This window comes from Nycticebus coucang, chromosome 3, assembly GCF_027406575.1.
Source record: "Nycticebus coucang isolate mNycCou1 chromosome 3, mNycCou1.pri, whole genome shotgun sequence".
In the NCBI taxonomy this organism is placed as follows: domain Eukaryota; kingdom Metazoa; phylum Chordata; class Mammalia; order Primates; family Lorisidae; genus Nycticebus; species Nycticebus coucang.
The window spans coordinates 105021252-105044286 of record NC_069782.1 but is presented as its reverse complement, the minus strand read 5'-3'; the positions used below and the strand labels follow the sequence as shown (position 1 = coordinate 105044286).

The window sequence follows — 23035 nt, the reverse complement described above, 5'->3', positions numbered from 1 at the left end:
ATTTTTTAATGAAAAAATGTGTGTACTTATTGATTCTTTCCTACATGACAAGACTCTCTTCAATCTTTCAATTCCTATTTCTTCTCCAGAGCACACTCATTTAACTCCTTGCGGACACTCCAGTACACATAATTACAAGTTAAATGACATTGGTTTAGACTTTATTCTAAGTTATTGTGTTTTTTTCCTGTTAGATCAAAGGGCAAATTTGAGCAACTAATCTCCTGCTAAATAGAGCCATCAAAGGTGAGCAGAGCTCCCACACACACACACACACACCCCTCCACCCCTGCTCTTTATAATTTTAATCAAATCTTAGGAAGAAGAGCCCTCATCAACTCAAGCACAAAGGCTCTCTGGCAATATTTGGTGTGACTTTAATGCCAGAATTATGACCTCCTTCATATTCTATTTATTATTTCCTCCGATCTTCATTGTTTCATGATTTTTCAAATTTTACATCTTCAAGTTCAGATCATGCTTAAAGTCCTAAAGCAGTTTAATTAATTTCTAATAATGTTTATGACTTAGGTCACAGATTTGCTCCATGCAACAGCACTTTTCAGAGTGGGGGTGGGAAGACTGAGAGTCTCCCCTGTCCCTATTTACACTCCCCCACCACCAACTGACTGGTCTCTTCCTTTATATGTGTTCTCTTTCAAACCAACAGCAGTTCACTAAGAGCTGACATCAATACTTTATTAAAGATAATAGCATATTGACCAACTCAAGTAGACAGATTGCTGTCTAGTTAGCAATGGTAGTCAAGAGAAGCTCAATCTACTAATTAACCATCCCTCTGTGGACTTTAGCATGTTTCAGCATTAATCTTTCAAAGAGCTATCAAGTGAGTTAAGCAAGTAATGGACATTTCAGTCCTTAGCTTTCTATGATACAATTCATGTCTCACTCATCCATTCAATAAACACTTCTACTCACTGGGGAACACCATATTCCAATAGTTCGCATTAGACTTAATAGATGAGTAAAATTCCAAAAATCTTTAGTGGATTAACAAATGCTGCCAACTTTTTATTTTGCTGAGGAAGGCCAAGGCAAAGACGACCAATGGATCTCCCACTTAGAGAGTGGAACAGAACTGGCTGATGGTATAGGAGTAGCAGGAAAAAGGTAACCGTAAACAAACAGACACATTTGTAAGATAAGAAACATGCACATTAAAGTAAAGTAAAGCACATTATCTGGTCTGAAAGTTAAATACATTAAGATTTGATGATAGTAACCCAGGCACACCCATAGCCAAGTTACTAAAACTTTCAGGAGGAATCACACCATGGTGTGATGAGTAGGCAGACTCTTCTTCCAGCTCCCTACTTCCTGCCACATTCCTAGAGACCCACATCACCCTACCTAAGGGCTGAGGCCCCTTCAGATGGGGTCTGCAGACAACTATTTCATAGACCATAGATGGGGAAATCTTACAGAGTCACCCTGAGCCCATTTAAGTCAGCTCTGACCCTGGCTTTGGTTACTGGGCTTCCTTTGTGACCCAGCCTGTACCTTCTAGCCCATTGTCTGTTACTCTTTCTTTGATTCCTCTGGCCTTTTTTTGGCTTCTTTCCAGTAGTCCAAGAGTCTTCAGGATGAGAATTCTATCAGGAAGTCTCATCCTCATGCCCAGTCTCTGACACCTGCTGGCATTCTCAGTACCTGTTTCTATGTAGATGAGACCCTGTCAATTTCTTAATCCCCCTTCCCATATCTGAGAATCCCCTGCTAAGTCTTCCCGGGAATTTCCTACAAGCCAGCCTCTACCTAAACCTCCAGGCAGACTCAACACATTTAACTTTGAGATTCTGTCACCAGCCTTTACAGATGCTATGCCATCCACCAAAGAAGACTGGTTCCAAGGCAGCTGGCAATCCCAGAAATAGTGTTCAATATTTTTATGTGCGTGTGCATGTGCGGGTGTGTATGTGTGTGTGTGTGTATTATATCTAGAGAGAGCTCTTAGCACTTTTCAGTTTCTAATAGAGTTCTGTGGCTCTGAAAAAGCATACGAAAAAAGCAAAACCCACTACTCTGGGGCCATTTCCATAGACAATCTGAATTGTCAATGCCAGGCTGGTATTTATTCTTACTTTATAAAAAGGCCAAGTTTTAACAAGGGGAGTGCATTTAGAAATGATCCCCAGGATCTGGCAAAACCAGAACTGAAGTCTTGTTTCCCTATTTCCTTTCCCTCTGGCTAGGCACCATCTTCCATCACACCACTTTTGCATTTCCCTTTGCTGGTCATGCTATGCTCCAGCACTTCTTTTTAAACAAGAAAATACAGCACTTGGCACACTGCAGGCACTCAACAATGTCAGCTGGTGATGTTTTGTCTCAATCAAGTAGGACCACTTTGTTCAGCAAAGTGAAAATTCATGTTTTTGTGACTTTTCTCTCAAGAAAATATTATCAATTTAATTCCTGTGGAAGTCACTTTTCTTAAGGAAAGGCAGACTCCTCCGGATGTGTCCTGAGTTTCCATGAGCCTAACAGAGGGGCAGACCAGCTGTAAAGGCCAGACTGGCCCCAAGATGACATTCATGTCCTGTGGCCATGAGCAGGAAGTGGTGTGGGTTTGGTGGTCAACACCTGTCAGGTGAGGTAGTGTGCAGGTTGTGATGTGCTTCACGCTTGTGGCCTCCCTTCATCCTCTCATAGTTGCCTCTCTGTGCCTCTCACCCTGACTGCCAAAGCATCCGCTGATGAATAGGGAGCTGAGAAAGGTTAGGTATGAGAATTCATTGGCACTTTCAAAGGGAACCTTTGTCTATGCTGAGATTTTCTGAGATCACCAAGTTGACCCTAAAAGCCAACATGGCCTCCCACTGCCCAGGTGTCCAGAATGCTGGGTATCCCAGGCCTGGGATTTGACCCCCCCCCACATCTCAACTTCACCTCTGGAACCCACCTCTTGGTGGGTTTTCCTCTATGTATTTCCACTTCCATCCTCTGGCCTCTCATGGGGTAAGCCTTGGCACATGACTTCCGAAATCTCTGAAGCCTTAGATCTTAATGGTTCTTCAAAGATCCACGGCTCAGGGTCATTCAAAATGTGAGCTGATTTTACAGCTCAATCAAAAGAAAGCTCCTCTCATTATTTTATTTTGCTCTGATTTTTACTCAATTTCTTTGTGTTTATTTTTATATATTCTCCCAAAATATCCTTTCCACTTCTGCCATAAATTACGTCTGTCAATTCATTTTTTGAAATAAACAATAAAACAGGAGACAGAGGAGGTCCAGACAGTTCTTCTCACCTGCAAAACTTCAATCTCAACTAGGAAATCTCAAAACAAAAACTTTTTTAAGCAAGCTATATTCGTGACAATTCTAAACACAAAGCAATTCCTATTTTTTTTTCTGGAAATTGTTTAACTCCATGAGGCAGTAACACACCTAATTTATTAAAGTTTTTGTATTCAATAACAACCGTGGTATTTAGTCTTTGGCGTCATTCAAAATGGAAACCATCCTTATTTCAATGCAATCAAATAAATCTAATTTAAATAGCAGGGCCTTTTGGAAAACAGACTCACCTCTCAATGCAAAGAACAAATATTTGCATTACCTACTTATATTAAAATATGCAGAAATTTCCCGAGCATTCAGCCAACTTATAAATTTTTATAACTTCTTTGAATTGTTCACATTTTTTTCAATACACTCCATTATTTCAGCTTTGTGAAGGGCTCAATAACAATCTTTCTGGTCAGGAAAAAGGAAAGGACATTAAAATAAAGAATGCAGAATAAATAAAAACAAAACAGTACAGCCCGTACATCCACTCATACAAAGACAACTTTCATGGTGAGCTATAAGCAATTATAATAACACAATGTCCTTCATGTTGATTTCAGCAGTGAAAAGAATTTCTCTAGTTATTGAAGACTTTCCTGGCCAAGTTTCAGAAGAAAAAATCTGATTCTATCCCAATCTGACTTCTGTGCAATGCAAGTCATGCACATTTTAAACACTGATATATAATGCTGCCATTCTTCCACGAACTGTTAACAGCTGTAGAAACTATTATAGCCAGCTTCAAAACATGTCTGTGTAGTCAGTGCTCTCCAGACACTTAGCAATCCCAAAGCTATTCCTGGACTCACTCGGATTGCAGTGCGAACACAAAGTTTTGATTTATGTTGGTAATGAAACAACAAACTTCTGATCTTTCCTCTAAATGGCCATTCAGATTACATGAACAGCATGTGCTTCGGGGGAAAGTGGAGGGCAGAATTTACAGAAACAAAAAGGAAGCAAGAAAATAAATGAAGGGGCCACCCACAGTTACCTTAAGGAAAACCCACAGTCATCAGTACAAAGCGCTGTACTGGAGTTACATCTTGGGGCCACAAAAGGCACTTGTGATTGCAGAGAAAGAAATATCAGCCCAGGCTTTGGATGAGGAGGAGATCCAGCAAGAGCCTGAGCCGTGATCAGGCAGACGGGCAAGGCTGGTGGTGGTGGACGTTCCCATACTCGAGGTGCTACCGTAGCCATGAGCAAAGATGCACAAAGGCCATGAGATTCTTGGGTAAACTGAAAGTTCCACTTCACTGAATCATGACAAAATCCCCTAAAACTGACAAACTCATGCAAGGGAATTTTTTAGTTGTAGCAATCCAACCACCCCCAAAAGCAAAACGTCCATGACAGATCTTAAGCTATGAAGTTCCTTTATTCCACATTTGCCAGCTCTAACTCAAATACATAGAGGTGCTTCCCTAAATGCTTTGTTTCAAACTAACTGTTATAAGATTCCACCCAATCTTGTATCTAAATTGTCCATAGAAATATAGATATGTGACCAAAATTCAAAGAATGTCCCCTCCTAATAATTAGTGATACAACATGAAACAATCTCTGTAAGGTATCATATGGCTTCTGTTTTTCAACTTAGAGACCAAGAAGTGGTAGATTTTTATTTTCGTAAGATAAGCAAAGTGTTTACTTCCCTCCCTACTGACTTGAACAAAGAAGAAACACCAGTATTCATTCATTTCCTGGCCACGATTGTTCTCCATACCTAGTGCAGGAATGAACATGAGCAAGATAAAAGGCCGAGAGTTTTACTTCTATCTTGTTTCCAATGATGGCAGCGTACAAAACTAATCATCTTTTTCTCTTCCAGTGCCATATAAGCATTGTATTAGATTAAAAAGGAGATGCGTTCAATCATAAACTACTTGGAGCAAACACTATTGGTTGCCTCTCTTACAACCATCTGCCTCAGATCTTTGTTAACTGAATTTTGGTCTTGATCACCCTCTGTATGACAATATGCTCAGTGAAGATGCCCCTTTAAAGCTCCAAGCTAGGGAGTGAGTTTTAATTCAAGCACAGTAATTCCGTTTCCCAAATCAGTAATTTGTTGAGAAATGGATATGCAACATAACCCTGACTAATGATTCATGAAGGGAAATCTGCTGAGGACCTTCTAGGAAAAATTTTCCTTCTTGATAAAAAAAAGAGACAAATGGAAAAACTGTTCCTTTCTTCATCTCAAAGAAAACAGTTAAGGATAAAATGCCTAGATCATTAGCAGCCATCTTGCAAACATAAGGGGATAAACCTAGGAAAAGGCAAACAGGTTAAGAAAAGCAAAACAGAAACTGAGGCCTTGATACCATTGTTGAACCACTGAATTAAAGAAACAACTCTGAAATTGCCCTTCCTCTAGGCGTTTTATTATGTGAGATTAATAAATCCCTTATTATTTAAGAGACTTTAGTTTCCTATGACCCCAAAGTTTCCTCATCGACGTGGTTCTAGCCCAATGAGCACGCATCCCAGGCTCTGTGCTTTCATTAATAACCTATTTCATGGGCGGCACCTGTGGCTCAAGGAGTAGGGCACCGGTCCCATATGCCAGAGGTGGCAGGTTCAAACCCAGCCCCGGACAAAAACCACAAAAAAAAAAAAAGAATAACCTATTTCATTAGCGGCAGCCTCAAGCCGTTATCAATGCCTGGTTATCTGCTGGACAACACGCAGCTCTTTGATAAGCTTCATGCTGCACCTCAGTAGCCTTAGCAGAACCGGTATTCTGATGTCCATGTGGTCAGAAAATTCAACCTCAGTCGTGGTAACAAAAGGCTCTGTGGCGCTTCAGGTTCCCCACTTAAGGTTTTCCATTTCCCTTCAGCCACTCTCAGCCTCCCCCACTCAGGGCTCTCATTATCTACAAGAGGGGCCACATACACTGCTCACAGGTACTTAGAGAAGACTCATGAAAATAATGTAATCTTCTGACAGAAAAAGAGAGGCTTATCTATAAATCTTCCCTATAACTTTGAACTTCATTCTTATTAATATAAATGAAGATATGTCTGATGTACAAACTATACAGAGAGTTGGAAAAGCTGTGCATACACAAAAATACATCCAGATATATTATAAATGGAAAGATAGTATTTGGTATTATTAAGGGGTTCATCATAGATTATGATTTTAGAAAAAAGACTTACAATGTGGTTTAATGCCTAAAATGTCAACTAACACTCACATCTTTCTTTTCCCCCAGAAACGATGTTGTCATGCACAGCTGCATGCTTATTATGAAAGAAACTCTTGCAAAAGAAAATCATGTATCATTCTTAACATCCAGGACTCCTAGTGTTTAAACGCCACCCAGAGTGTCTATGAGCTCACGACTGATTGCCATGGCTTCTCTGAATCCCATGTTAGGGCTTCTCTAAAATTGTCCACTCACTTACTCCATCTTGCATGAGGAAAATACTCTAAAAGGGCTCTAAATAAATACTTTCTATCGTTGCTGGGCACAGTGGCTCACACCTATAATCCTAGCACTCTGGGAGGCCAAGGTGGGGAGATTGCTTGAGTTTAGGAGTTTGAGACCAGCCTGAGCAAGAGCGAGACCCTATCTCTACTAAAAATAGAAAAATTAGCCAGACATGATGGTGAGTGCCTATAGTCTCAGCTACTCAGGAGGCTGAGGCAGGAGGATTTCTTGAATCCAAGAGATTGAGGTTGCTGTGAGCTATGATGACCGCATGGCACTCTAACCTGGGGCAACAGAGTGAGACACTACCTGTAAGTAAATACATACATACATACATATATACATACATACATATGTTCATACATAAATACTATCTTGGCAGGGGAAAAATACAGTGCACATTTTTGTCCCAAGGTTTTCATACCTAAAAGCCCTTGCAGGACTTAGCTTCCAAAGGACTTAGGACCAGATGCCCACCTAAATGGAGCAAATCACTTTATTTGTATCATTTTTTAAAAAAAATATAGATATTCCAAGTATTTATTCAAAGTATTTATTTTCCCTAAACTTTAAGTAACAGAACACTATTATAAAGGAACAACTTAAGGATGAAAGACCAACAGAGCTTTTAGGGTTCTCTCCTATGGCTCTTAGGAGTTTATGGCTTCAAATATTGTGGAGCTCTCTACATTCCTTCAATCTGGCAAATGTCTACAATGCACACTGATATTGTTCCACAGACAGCCCTTCCTTACTTCTCAATAAATGACCAATCAGAAATTCCCTAATTGCAATTAACCCGTTTCTGTTGGATAAACATCATATACCCGTCTTGCTTATAGAAATAACATCATCTTAGGTCATTATATTCTGAAATTTATGTCTTTATTTATGGACTAAAAAGCTGATGGGAGCTTTGAAGGAATAGATATGTTTGGGATCTGGTTGGGTAATGTGGTTGGGGGATCGCTGATGTTAGCGATCTAACTCTATCATTAAAGACTCTATCATTTATTCTAAAAATTGTCTCAGATGTCATATGCCTAATAGTTTGGGTACATTAATCCTGTGGATTTACAACCATAAGTACTATTTTGGATAGCCCCCAAATCGGAAAGATTATCCAACACTTCTTTACAATACTAATAATTATCAATGACATATTCAATTTGTTAGCTATCACAAACTGCTTATCATTTTTTTTTTTATTTTTACAAATATTGTTTATTTTAATGAATCTGGTACAGACAATATCCATTTAAAACCCATATCCCAGGCCAAAAAGTACGAATAAAACCAAGAAGAGCAGTGTTCTGTTGTATACACTTCTGCATGAATAACTTTATTATTTGCTAATGAAAATTAGAACTTTTCTGGGATCTTCCAAAAAGATTTTTAAAAAATCTTAAAATGCCTTCTCTTCAATGAAGCCATCTTTGGAGTTAGTCATTATTCTCACCTTATCTGTAATCTTGACTCCAACTTGATATTCCTCTTCTTTTGGTCCAAACTCTCAGATTTAAAAAGTAGCTTCAAGTTAAGGAAAGGTCATTTTCTACAGTTCAGTTCTCTGAAAAACTTCCATCTCCCACTGAAAGTCACAGTCCAGGAGTGAAGCAATCACATGCTAGAACTTCAGGGCCAAATGGAAAGTCATTATGAATACTTCTTGCATTGATTGATCTTATTTATCACCACCACAAGCCTGAAAATGCACAGTCCAGAAAACGGTGGCCTCTCTGTGCACACATGTAATTTTTTAAAAGGAGTAGGCAATATGAAGGGGACTGAGGCTTAATCACCAAAAATCAGCCCAATGAAAACAAACAATAATGAATAATGAGCACTAGAATTCAAATTACCAGGTGTTTTAAAGAGATGAGGTGCCAGTTTTCAATTGTTTTGAACACCACATTACAAAAGAACTATTTTTAAAAAATAAAAAAGGATTGAGGGAAAAGAAAAAAAATAAAAGAATATCTAAACTGTTGAATGACCCCCCCGTTTGTTCCTGATAAACTTCAATCACATCTTCTTCCTCCATTCCCAGTTCTTTTGGAGTATGATTATCAGCAATTCTCTGTCCTTCAAAGAGAAACCTGAGTGAATTCCCTGTCTTTGACAGTATGATTCTTTGAGTTTCTTGAGATGTGTTGTCATTTTCACTTTGAAGTGAATCTCACAGCTATCCTGTCCTATGACTTTGAGTTTAATGTATTCTCCTTCCTTCTTATCCCCCAAGTCTTCGGTTGAAGGTTTTGCCTCCTGGTCAGACATCATGACGGTGGCTTCACCCGACGGTCTCCGCACAGCAGCGGCCTCGGGTAGGCAGAACCTCGCTCTGGGGTTTACAAATCCGTCTCCCTTCCCCACAGCACAACACCAAGGCTGTAGGGACTTCCTGCTTATCATTATTACTATTAAAAAGTGCAGAAATCATTACAGGGTGAGCTTGCCAGTTGTTTTGAATATGCTTCTCTTCCTGGGAAGAGAATAAGTCTTTATTCCCCAACCTTCTTTGCAGTGTTTTAGTCAAAGGTAAACAAGTAAAACTCTTATTAACAACATATTAGAGTGCATCCTAAAAGCATTCTATATGTGTTCTTCCATATTTATATCTTTATAACATAGTTTTCCATACATTTTAAAGCTAGTTTTTATATATTTACATTTTAAAGCTGGGGATTTTTTTTATACCAAAAACTTTGGAAACCAAATAAATTTATCTAAGATACTAAGAATAAAGCTGGCCAAGAAGAGACAAAACAAGTTAGCCAAAGAGCTAATTAGATCCTTCACCTAATTAGATGTCTGTAGTCAAAACTAATGTAAATAGAAAACAGAGTAAAAACTGGGCCGCCTTCTAGGTATCAGTGTTATAGCAACTGAGTGCTTAGTCTCTTTGACCAAGCATTGTGTAATAGTTGTATTATCATAATAGTTTAAGATGCTCTGGGAGGTCAATGCAAAGAACCATATCTGATTTTAACAAATATAACAAGGCTTAAAACATTTAGAGAACTTTTTCTTCATAATTTCCTTTCGGAGTCTATAAGCAAGTCTTTCAGAGTATGTTCAGAAACATGAGAAGAGTGGAAGAGAAAACAGAAGCCATAGGACTTGTCTTCAAATATTTGGAGTAAGTCACAGGAAAGGGAGGGAAGGCATGTTGCATGCCAAAGGGAAGAACTCAGGCTGCAGAACAGAAGCAGCCAGTTTCATCTTCACGTGAAAAGCTTCTTACCAAACGCATTGTCCAACAACAAGGTGGCTGCCTCAGCCATATGTGGCCAACAATGGACACTCCTGTATTGCAAGGGTGAAAGTAGGATGACCATTGGTCAGGGAACCCCTAGGAGACATCTCTGCAACCAGAGTCAGAAGACAGATCACATAATTTCCAAGAGCCTCTTCCACCATTAGCGCTAGGTTTTATTCCTAAGTGGTGTGACTGGGAGGTTTTGAGACTGGTTTTGTCTCACAGTTCATATAGCATCTCCTTGGGTCATTTAAAAAATGGCCTTATCATCTTCTAAAGATTGTTATCCATGAAATTATCTTCCACAAATGAGAACTAACATCCTCTCTCCATTTCCACAATGCCTCACCCACTAATCCTGATGCCTCTTCCCAAGATACTGAGATAACCGTAAGCTTGGTCAGAGTGGCAGCTGCAGGTATTATTTGCACATATTTCTCCTTCCTGTTATTGTCTCTTGATGGATCCCTTAGATTCTGAACCTCCTTAATGAGCTGCTGAGTTTAAAATTGGCCCTTTGCCCAGAGTGGGGTTTCCCCGGTCTAGAGGTATAAAGAGGCACCTCACACTCTGTGGCCCTGGGGAAGTCCCGAGGCCCCCAGAGAGCTGAACTATTTTAAACATTAAGTAGAAAAAAAGCTTCACTAGTGGGTGTGGAAAACAGGGGAATTCTCAGTTGTGAAATGGTGACTAGGTACTATTTCTAATAATACTACTAATAAAAGATCGTTTCTCTTCATTGACTCACACATACACACCTGCTTGACCGACCTGCTTTTTTATCAACTGTCCAACAGTCTGACAGCACCGTCACAGGAAGCTGGTCCGGGGCTACCAGGGTTGCAACTGGATCACATCTCATCAACTGAAACAGGCAGGAAAATTGAGTTTGCTTTTCAAAAATACTGAAGAAATCTTACTTGTAGGCAATGTAGAAATGTTTCCCACATACCAAAGGCCTTAAGCAAAGCGTTGAATACTTTCATCTGTTAACATCTCACTAGAAAATGCTGGTGAATTTTTAGAGTAAGTTTGTTCACTTTTTTTTGTGTGTGTGTGGTTTTTTGGGGTTTGAACCTGCCACCTCTGGCATATGGGGCCGGTGCCCTACTCCTTCGAGCCACAGGTGCCACCCAGTTTGTTCACTTTTTATGGATTAAAAATTAAGAATCTTCAAGACAGCCAGACTCTTTTAAAATTTTTTCATATTCTTCTTCAGCAGACCAGACAGAAGAAGAAAATCTTGGAAAGAGTCCACATCTATATCCAAGTGTAATGATGAAAAGGAAATAGCTTGCCTGGGTCCACTCATCCTGACCATTAACCAGCTGGGACAGAGATCCAGAGACAGGTCACAGTGTTTAAAGAACAAAGGAAAGTTCTGTGTTAACAGAATTAGCATAAGGAGATGGGGGAGGCAGGAGGTAGATGATGTTAACGCTAAGTGTCTGGATGTGCACTTGGGCACTGGGAAGTGGGATGGGGCCCCCTCAGGTTAACACAGAAAAACATGCTGTGTCATCCCTACATTTGTGTAAATTGAGTCTATGGAGGCAACAAACTTGTCTATCTGGGACCTCTTCAATAGGTTATACAGGAAAGATGGAATGAAGGATCCTTTGAGAATGACCCAATGAGATGCAAAAGAATTATACCAGGAGAAGATGGGGTGCCAAAGATAAGGAGGCATGAATTAATACAAGGTTAAAATTATCTTTAGTATACAGTAAAAAGTGTACCCCTAACTAGTTTATTCAAGCCACCAAGCTGAATCCTGTCCTTGAGCCTCTGCCGGGGATGTTCTGCCCAACTCTGCTCCTTCCTGTCCTTCAGGCTCAGTTCAAATGCCACATGCAGAGAGGATTCCTCTGAGGCTCCTCCTTACCACCTGGTCACTCTGTTAGCTTAGGGCTTTTTGCAATTACCTTGTTCCTCTGTTTCCTTTCTATCCTCAATCCCCTTTTCTAAATGTGAATTCCATGCCAACAGGAATTGTGCCTGTCTTGTCCCTGTTCTATCCCTCTCCCACGGGTACTGTACAATGCATGGAGCATTGTGGTTAACGCATATTTGTTGGATGAATGAATGGCCAACTCAATGGTGGAAGTTCTCGGTTCCTGATAACTCAAAGCAAATCAGTTTTCTTGTTTTTAATTGATTTTCTGACAGATTTTCTTGTGAGAACGACTTCATTCCCTAATATCAGGTAAACCACAGTTGTAAAACTCTCTATTGCTTACTGTTTCAGACCAATACATTACCTTTTCTTCTGACCCTCAGTGAGCTGCTGTGTGCAAAGATAGCCTTTTTACTTCAAAATTAACTTTTCAAAATCTATCAAGTGAGGGCGGTGCCTGTGTCTCAAAGGAGTAGAGCGCCAGCCCCATATGCCTGAGGTGGTGGGTTCAAACCCAGCCCCAGCCAGAAACTGCAAAAAAAAAAAAAAATCTACCAAGTGACTTTTTAAAGTGACTTTGCTTTTCACTCTGCGCATCTTTTTTCACTCACCTTCATTGTGTGAAGTTATTTCTCTTTTATACCCCCAACCCCAAATCGAAATAGAGTCCCAGATCCTACACCCAGAGCACCAGAATACTGGTGCTATGGAAATCTATTGTCCCCACCAACATTATTCCTGGCTTTACCTAGGAAATTTTAACATGCTCACATAGTCACCTGCCAAAATGTAGAAATTCCATGAACAGTAGGAAATAGAAAAAAGATTTTTCTTCACAGACAAAATAAACATTGCAGTATGAAGTGTACTCTTTGAATTAAACAAGAAGAAGCTGGATACCAAAGGCCAAGATAAAAACAGTACCATCCACCAGGCTTCCTACATTCTTTATGATAGACTAAGTCAGATAGTCTGTATGGGACTGTGGCTTAAGTGGAAAATTCATTTCCACTAATCCTCTTCATGTTGCCAGAAAATTATTGTATCTTTGTTATATAATAGATTTAGAGTGAGAAAACTGCACCATTAAAGTCCATTTTTTACATTGAAAAATGTAACTGTCACATGGGGATGTGCTGCATGTTCCTGACTTGTTGACAGCTGCTGGCCTCCCTGGGCAGGAGGACAAACGTCTGCATGAGAGAATGCACACTGCTGACTGGACCGGAGGACAGTTGACAAAAGAGGAAACACTCATGTGGGAAAGTTCAGGCAGGATTACCCAGAAGGTCAGAGAGAATTCTAACAATTAATCCACTCTATGCCTTTATGGGCTGCACAAATGCACTGTTGTCCAAACAAAACTGTGTGGCACTTATGTCAATGCAAATGTGGGGACAAGTAGGCTGGGGTCTTCCTCCTCTCCTGTCCCCTTCCCATCGGTGCACTCACAGTTCTTCTGTGAGGACTTGGATGAAGCTGTACACCTCAGAAATGTTTTTCTATCACTTCTTGCTATAGTGCTATAGTGTGTGCGGGCGCATTTTGTGAGCCCCATGTGTACTTGTCAACAGGAAACAGGTGCTCCACAAACTCTCTCACCCTGCTTCTTTTTTTTCATTCTAGCCCCTGTGTGTCCTGTCTACAAAGAGATCATACTCTCCCCATCAGCAGGGAGGCATGCATGTCTCCTCCTATCTCCCCACAGAGTTTAGAACAGTAATTCCATACCATGGCCATTTCATAAAAGCTGAAGAATGACTTAGCAAATTACATTCTCATAGAATTCATTCCTGAAAAACAGGGCATCCTGGCATGAAAATTGGATTTTGGGGAGCACTGAAATGTGATGGGAGGAAGAAAAAGATTAAGCACAGTAGGCTGAAGTTCAGGAAGGGGCAGGGAGGACAGGCCCTCTCCTAGAAGGCAAGGAGGATGGCTGGGCTGCCCAGCAATATTTATCCAAAGAGAACATGGTTACCAAAGGTAACCCAGGAAGGAGCAAAGACTCCATGTCAGAAGAAGATGGTGGCTCTGGAACCAAACTGAGAAGAGGGCTTCTAAAAGAAATGTGCCGAATGTTGAGCAGTGAGGTGAAGGGTGTAGTTCTGGGTGTGTGTGTCAGGGGCACTGAGGTAGCAGGAAGAGGCAGGAGAGACCACAGTTACAGCACAACTGAGTCCACTTGCTGGACACTCAAGGAGAACTGTTTAGCATGTTTACTTCAAAACGCATTTTTGTCCCAAATGTGGTCCCAGGGTGAGATCTGCCCAAACCACACCCAGCTCTGATAATGCGTGATGACTGAATTTCCAAGGTCTTGTTGTGATTAATATGCTCATTTCCATGGTGATACCTTCTGGTGCTTCCTCTAATTCTCCTTTAAGAGTAGAATAAAGACATTAGATATTACCCCTGTAATTCCACAGACTCGTGGGCAATCAAAGTTGTCACAGCTGAACTTGATTGTCCCATCCATTGCTGACCATTCTGGGAACAGCCTTCCTAGACCACTTGGGAGTGACCCAGGATAGAGCCTGGCTTTCCTGGGAGACCCAAAAGTACCAGCAAAAGATGAGAGGGAGGCAGTCTCTTCCCAAGACTTTCTCCCAGCTTCCCTCAGGCTAACCCCCTAGGCAGTCACACCCTGGAGGCAAGACTGCTCTCTCCTCCCACAGGTGTCTGCAGCCAGGGCCAGAGGTGCTTCTAAGGGGAAAGGGGAGCGGGGAGGGGAGGCAACAGTGCCACTGCCAACCACGAATTCTTAGATTGGCTTATTTCTTTTAATGCTTCATACCTGATGCTCAGAAATCTAATAGGACAGTTTCTCTCCCTTCTTCATGTTATTAGAAAGAGAAAAGAAGAAAGCAACCAGAACCCATTCTTCTCATGAAAGCATGTCCAGGTCAGACTTTCTTTCTTCCTCTGCAGCGCTGTTCTTGCGTCTCCACAATGTTTCCCAATTTTCCTCTCTTCTTGGAGTGTATTTCAGAATGTGCCCTGGAAAAAGACCAAAGGCACAAACCTATGGTTACTAATGTGTGTTAAGATACACATGGTATCATTCTGGGTTCTGTCAAAAATGCATTAGATGTTGTCTTTGTTTCCAGGAAATGTGTAAGCCATGAATTTAGTTTTCAAGGTTCTTTCATCCTCCTCCCTCTCCCATTCATGTCCCTAATGGTGATAAAATGACCCAGGTGGTACCGTCTGGGCTTCCCACGTTCAGCCTGAACTCCAGGGTTTCTACCACTTTGCCTTTTAATGGTTTGGTGACCAAATTCCTCAACTCCAGAAAGACACATGGCCTGAAGCAGGGATGAACTTAAGTTAGAGAACACTCAGTAATTCTCTAAGAAAAGACACTTAGACAAAAATCCACCAAGAATAAATGAGATCCTATAGCCTACATGGAGGCATCGAAGTGAGAGCGCATGTGGTGAGAATAACATGGAGTCAGTCAGGCCAGGGCCGACATGATATAGCTGGTCTGGTCAGTTTAGGTCCTAAGTGACCTTTACCTCCTGTCTCCCATTCTTGAGTAGTTTCAAAGGACTGATTTAGGAGATTAACTTTTGAATTGAAATGTTGTTTTAGGTCATGGTTTATGCTAATTATCATTATTTAAGATAAAGATTAACATGGTTTTTACTTTGAACTTTTATGTATAAAACTGTGATTTTGGAAATAGAAGAACAGAATAGTCTTGGAGAGGCTACTCTCACTGTTCTCCAGAATCCAAGCCTTCTGACAAGTAAAGTTTGGTGGACCTATCCCTGTCTCTGAATATTGGCTAACAATGACAGGCAGCTGGACCCTCTTCATCTGGTAACATGAAAGGTGTTTCTGAAAATACCCTGGAACCCATTTCAGCATGACAGCCATTAGACCTCCATGTCTATCATAGGTTCTAGAAAGATCCTTTTAATGGAGCATTATTTTAGTGATTAGAAAGGTTTGTTGTTGTTTTTTTAATTGAATATCACCCTGAACATCTACTTACGGAAAGTTGCAGATTTCGCAAGCAGAGTCACCCCTATAGTGACTATTGAGTGGTGCTGGAAGGTCCAGGCAGCCATTTTCCGGGTCTGAAATTGCCAGTCAGCAACACATTAGACAACAAGAGAGGAATAGCAGGCTCTATACCTCTCAGTCCTCCCCAGTCATGTGGGTGGCAGGCTTAGATAACAGATGATCTAATCTAGATACTGGATTTCTCTAGATTTCTAGATTTCATTTACAGTAATTTTTCAAAATTAACTTGAGATACCCAACATGGAGTGGCAAAGAAAGCAAATTAAAAAGCAACTACTATAGCATCGATATATAGTCTATTTTTAAAGATAGAGTTTATTTTTTAGAGCAGTTTTAAGTACATGGAAAAATTGAGTGGAAGGTAAGGAGATTTCCTATGTTATCTCCTGACTCCACACATGCATAGCCTCCCCATTGTCAACATCCCCCACCAGAGTGGTACACTCTTATAATCTATGAACATATATTGACACCTCATTATCTCCTGGAGACCACAGTTTATCTCAGGGTTCACCCTTGGTGTTGTATATTTTATTGAGTTCAGGCAAATGCACAATGACTTGTACCCATGCTTAGAGTATAATATCATACAGAGTCAAGTTTTGCTGCCCTAAGAATCCTTTGTGCTCCACCCATCCCCCACTAGCCTGTGGAAACCATCAATCTTTTTACTATCTCCACAGTTTTGCCTTTTCTGGAATGTCATATAATTGGGATCAAATAGTATGTAGCCTTTTCAAATTGACATTTTTCGCTTAGTAATATGCACTAAGTTTCCTCTGAGTCATTTCATGGCTTAGTGCCTCATATGGCTTTAGCACTGAATAAGAGTCCATTGGTCTGGATGTACCACCATTTACTTATCTGTTCACCTACTGAAGGTCATTTTAGTTTCTTCTTCAGTATTTTTTTTTTAAAGAATAGGATTCAAAGATACAAGAGGTAGTAGAAACAAGCAAACAAATGGCAAAAGTGACTCAGGCTGACCATTAAAAACTAATTTACAGACTCCCTTTAGGACCCTCCACCTCTCTTTCATCACTTCTTTCCCCAGGGTGTTTGCCTCCTATTTAACCCACCAACTCTTGATTCCCAAGGTAATTTTCTCCTAGGTCTTCTTCCTGAAGAACCTTCTTTAAAGTAGAAAGGTAGATATACTACATATACGAATATCAATAACTATCAATAATGTTAGTTTTTAACTGAAAACTAAAGCCTCTTTTTCATGTAAAGGAATGCTCCTCTCAGGAATATCTGCTTTTTAACAGCAGGAACAAATTTTTTTTTTTTTTTTAACATTTGGTTCTTTTTTTTTTTTTTTTTTTTTTAAAGAGACTGCCTTGGTAAGTTTGTTTATTTATTTATTTATTTCGCAGTTTTTGGCCAGGGCTGGGTTTGAACCCGCCACCTCCGGCATATGGGGCCGGCGCCCTACTCCGTTGAGCCACAGACACCACCCAAGGAACAAATTTTTAAGAGTGGAAATTTCCAACTATAGCAGGCCATTTGGGAAGGTCCAGGGTAACTTGGGAGTGGGAGTATTTTTCCTGTGTCCTGCAAATCACTCCAAACTAGAGTTCACCAAGGTTCTTATTATTTTATCTCTATTAAAACTTTATTAAAGATTATCTAGACATCCAAATGCAACACACTTCATTTTTTATAATAAAATGCATTTATAGAAGGAAACTGCCAAAGCACTATTCAATATCATTAATTTTCAATAAGCAGTGATTTTGTCCCCCAGCCTGGGGACATTTAGCAACGGAGTGAGATATTCGGGGTGCGGTAGGTAGCTGGTGCTGTCATCTAGTGGGTGGAGACCACAGATGTTGCTAAATAAACACCTACAATACACAGAACAACCCCCTACAACAAAGAATTAGCCAACCAAATGTGTTGATAGTGCTAGAGTTAAGAAACCCTGCTCTATGTGAGCTAACTGCCACGAACTTGGTATTTGGATGATATTGTTGCAGGAAGACAAGGCCCACTGGAGAGAACAAACACCCAAACACCATTGTTTAAAAGAAGAAGGGCTTTATTCCAGCCAGCGGAGCGATGGCACAGAAGAATTTAAAATGGCCATGCTCTCCAACTGGCTCAGTCTTCTGCTTTTAATCCCCAGTCAAAACTTATGGCCCACTACCTTTCTCATTGGTCAGTTTGAATCAAGCTGGAGAAGCAGGCTCCCGGCTTTTACAGAACTGCGGACTTTTACAGAAGCAGAAGCAAGAGTTTGTTTCTAGGTCCCAGGAAGTTAAGTTTCTACAAATTCCTAAGAGCTGAGTCACCACAGGGAGGACACCGAAGGTGTATCCTTGGGGTCTCCTTGAGAAGACCTCTGTTCTCTTAGACCTTACTTTTTCTGGGTATCCTCACTCAATATAAACATCAGTGCCAGTGAATTTAATGCACCCAGCTTAAGAGCAAAAATAACCATAATGAGAAAGAATTTGAACTATTTTCTTAATATTTCTTGGATAACTTAATCCTGACTCTGAATTATTTAAATTACTCCTTCAAAACAGTCAAATGAATAAAATAAAGAGGGTTTACACTGCATAGTTCACATAAGTTGTTCTATTTTGGAAATGGAAGTTGTGATTAAAATTGGCATTTCTGAAACTCTAATTGCTAGTTATTGCATTGTTGGGGGTGGGGAGAGAAAAGAACTATTTCCAAGACTAGCCAGATGGAAAGTCTCAAGATAAGAAATTTTAAGCCAGTGTTCATATACCAATCAGAAAAATTCTGTTTATACATTTTTTAATTCTGCTTAAGTAGTAAGCAATACATTTCTTTAATTAATTCCTAAACTGCTATTAATTGGATGGCTAATTTTTTTTTTTTTTTTGTAGAGACAGAGTCTCACTTTATGGCCCTCAGTAGAGTGCCATGGCATCACACAGCTCACAGCAACCTCCAACTCCTAGGCTTAAGCGATTCTCTTGCCTCAGCCTCCCGAGTAGCTGGGACTACAGGCGCCCGCCACAACGCTCAGCTATTTTTTGGTTGCAGTTCAGCCAGGGTTGGGTTTGAACCCGCCACCCTCGGTATATTATAAAGCCTTTAGAATACAGATACTGTGTTTTTATGCAAACTGTGTTCTGCTTAATCTAACAGTATTTGAGAGATTGAACCTAATGGATGGCTAATTTTTTAACATTAGGTTCAATCTCTCAAATACTGTTAGATTAAGCAGAACACAGTTTGCATAAAAACACAGTATCTGTATTCTAAAGGCTTTATAAATTCTAATAGAATCAGACTGGTTTCTGATATTGCAAATGATATCTTTTTGCAGATGTACAAATTGCTAGTAGAAACTTAAAATGTCCATTTTTCAAAGCCCATTACTGATCGGAATATGATGAAGTGCTTCAGTTTACACACCCAGAACCGGAGCAATACAAATGCCTTTGTGATGTCAATACTCAAGGTCATTGGAGCACTTCCTATACGTCTTTGGTAACTTCTGCTCTTTCAGTCCAAAAGCTCTCTCTCCCCCCTTCCTCTTTCCTTTTATCTTCTTCCTTTTCTCTCTGCCATTCCCAAAGAAATGGTAGATGAATGGAAAGGGCCTGCAGTGGAATGATGTGAGGAAAAGCCATAATGCTCCTTTCTGTTATCCATAAGACTAAAAACTGTTTCCAAACATGAAAACATGGCCACGCAATGGCTTTAACTTACTGAAATTTATTGCAAGTCTTCCATACACAAGAATCTTTAAGCCACAAAAAAAAGGGCTCTTTTTTTGAGGGTCTTGCTTTTAGTACACTCATGGGACCATTTTCTTCTATTCAAGTTTGCTGAAGGCTACTGAGAAAGAACCAGAAATTGAGGTACATCTCTTGCTAGTTACTTGGGTTTGACAAATAAAGCAATCATCAAAATCACTGAGTGTGCACTGTTTTTAAAAACCCTATTTGTTTGGCATAATATAGCAGCAGGATGGCTAGACAAATAAGTAGCATTACTTAACATAATCACTTAATGTTTTACAACGGAAGTCAGGTCTCGTTGCTTTATCCCTTGCAAAGAGTTCCATGACAATAAAGTTGATTGTTAGTGTGAAGATATAAATTGTTCAGTAGTTAGAGCTGTTAATGACAGCAAAGAAACACAAAAGAGGAAAAACAGGCTTTAGCAGACCAAATTCATTGCTAATTGCCTGTGCATTCATTATAGGCTGACCAGGGCTAATTATCTAATTAAACTACAGCTCTGCTGCCTTAGAGGAATTTCTAGGCACTGTGAGGTGGGTTGTCAATTACCTCCGCAGGTCCTGTTGAATTGTGTAGTTAATGCAAGGCGTGTTTTGCTTTTCCTACTAGCAATATGTACCACTCTTACTGCCTGGTAATTTATGCTTAGAATGAAAACAAAAGTTTTTCCTTAAAAAAATACAGTGTGGAAACTAAGAATAATGGCCAACATTTTAAACAAGAACTCCTGCTCATTTTACTCAATGATCTATGTTCAGGAAAAGTCAATATAATCTACTTGAAGTAAAAAGACAATACAGACACAAAAGATAAATCAAATATCATTGTGTGTAGGTTGCTGAGTGTTCCCTTTACATGTTATTTTTAAAAAGACATCTTTTAAATGTCCTCTGCAATGCTCTATAGTAATTCACAGTACAAAATTATATTTCTTAATTTCATATAAATACAATTTTTAAAATTCTAGCATTTTTTAAAACTGGAAAGAAAGTGGTAAATCATCTAAATTCTCCAATTTCTATATAAGGAAACTAAAGTTCCAAGAAGTACAATGACTTGTCTCAAATCACAAAGTGGGTTCCTAGAAGCAGAAGTAGAACTGGTATCTTCTCAGTCCGTTATTCTTTCCATGTTCAAACCTGCTGCTCCACTTTCAAATCATACTGTCATTTCTCACACTTCTGTAAAATGCTGTGACACAGCATATGTTATGTGGACAAGGTTGTTTTTATTTTTCAAAAAAAACCCTTTTGATTAGTAGCATTTCATCTATCCAAGGAAACACATATAAAATCGTCACTGTTTAAGTTAGTCAAACGCCCAGCTGATACAATTTAGAAGGTTAGAAAAGAAAAAAATCCAAGGTATCATATGCTTTACCCAACTAATGATGAAAAGATGATAAATTTATAGTGAACTTTATTAATCGGCATGTTCAAACAATTAAATTGCATGCTGCTATTTTGTTCCTAGGCAATTTGATCCTAAGTCAATGGCCCATGGTCATAAAGCAGCATTTACCAAGCATTTTTTGGGAAGGGTATCTGCCAAGAACGTACAATTTCATCCTAAGAGTTTTTCCCACCTGTACTTCTCTGAATCCTGGGATACCCAGTCTAGCATCTGTTACCCTACAAGGACACAAAACCCTACCCTGCCCCTTTCCCAGTCATTTTTCAGGCAGGCACAAGCAACGAACATACAGTTCTTTGCTGGCAAGTTAAAGAAGATGATTTTCCCTTTCACTGCCTCTTGAAGCTGAACATCAACTGTTTCACCACTTGTGATTCAAATCCATTAATTAAAATAAATATAAAGTAAAAATCTCTCTTTCAGCCAGGAGGAAAAGGACAGATGGGGAAGCGGAGGAGGTGGAGATAGCTTATGTCTTCTTAGAGGGGGGGAAAAAAAGGAAAAGAAAAACAAGAAGCACGAAATGGGGGTTGGGGGGAGTTAATTAAGATAGGTAAAGCATTTGAATTTAATTTACAGTTCGCAACTATTTTAGGTCTTATAATAATCGCACTGCTTAAAGGAGAAAAGGAAAATCTCTCTAATAGCAAATTGGCAGAGGGGATGTTATAATCTTAAGCCACCTCCAAAAGTAGTAACACCTGACCTTCAGTAGGGCTTCAGCCTAAATGTAGCAAAATCTCTTCATAAATAACTTATGAGAGCCACATCTTTTTCTTTTCCCCCTTCAACCTGCATTTTTCTAATTTTTAAATCCTTTCTCCCTTGCCTCCTATTACCTAAAATAAGACACTGACAAGGAAGAAGGAATCAACTTACATCCTTTCCCATCCCAACCCTACATGCATTGATTGGTCTATGCAGTGTTTCTCAACCTTCCTAGTGCGCCGCCCTTTAATACAGTTCCCGTGGGTTGCCACCCACAGGTTGAGAACTGCTGGTCTATAGAATTACACTTAGGAAATGACGTCTAGGGCATGTATCACACAACTAAACGTCCATAATTTACAAGTTCAGTGGGTATGCCTAAATACTAAAAATTCCTGAGTTTAGCATATTTAACAAAATAGCCCATATACCAAAGTGATATGATTTCAGATAATCACACCAAGTTAAACCAGAGTAGGCAGTTATTTTATAAAATCTTAGTGGAGATGGACAGAGCTAAGAAGATTATAATGTAATAATTTTAGATAAAAGAGATGAAAGAAAATATATATGTTTAATTTGGTCTGAATCATCCTTATAATTGTCCACGCTGGCCTAAAGAGATCTGGAAGATATCTTATAGATCATCTGCAACAATGGAGAACCTGGGCAACAGTGAAGTTATATATCTGGCTCAATAACACAAAGCTAGTTAGTGGCAAAACCATGACACCAGTTCTTTTGACTCGGCAACTATTTATTTTTTATTACAACTTGACATTCATTCATGATAAGGAATGAAAAATATACACTAATAGCATTTTTTTTTTTTTTTTGTAGAGACAGAGTCTCACTTTATGGCCCTCGGTAGAGTGCCATGGCCTCACACAGCTCACAGCAACCTCCAACTCCTGGGCTTAAGCGATTCTCTTGCCTCAGCCTCCCGGGTAGCTGGGACTACAGGCACCCGCCACAACGCCCGGCTATTTTTTGGTTGCAGTTTGGCTGGGGCCGGGTTTGAACCTGCCACCCTCGGTATATGGGGCTGGCGCCGTACTGACTGAGCCACAGGCGCCGTCCCACTAATAGCATTTTTTAAAAGCGGAAGGGAAAGCCACAATATAAACCCCAAATATTTCAAATACGATCAAGTATGTTAATCTAAAAACAGGAAGAATTTTTACCAATTTAGTTACTATATCTTATACTAACATAAAAGCAGATATACAAGTAAGCTG

At 39.8% G+C, this 23035-nt stretch overlaps 1 pseudogene across 1 annotated transcript; it reads right to left on the bottom strand.

Annotated features, from left to right (window-relative positions):
- Positions 1–8034: 8034 nt before the first annotated feature.
- Positions 8035–9153, bottom strand: LOC128581777 (small ubiquitin-related modifier 1-like; annotated as a pseudogene). The gene has a single exon (XR_008378908.1). The product of XR_008378908.1 is annotated as a small ubiquitin-related modifier 1-like (transcript).
- Positions 9154–23035: the final 13882 nt, after the last annotated feature.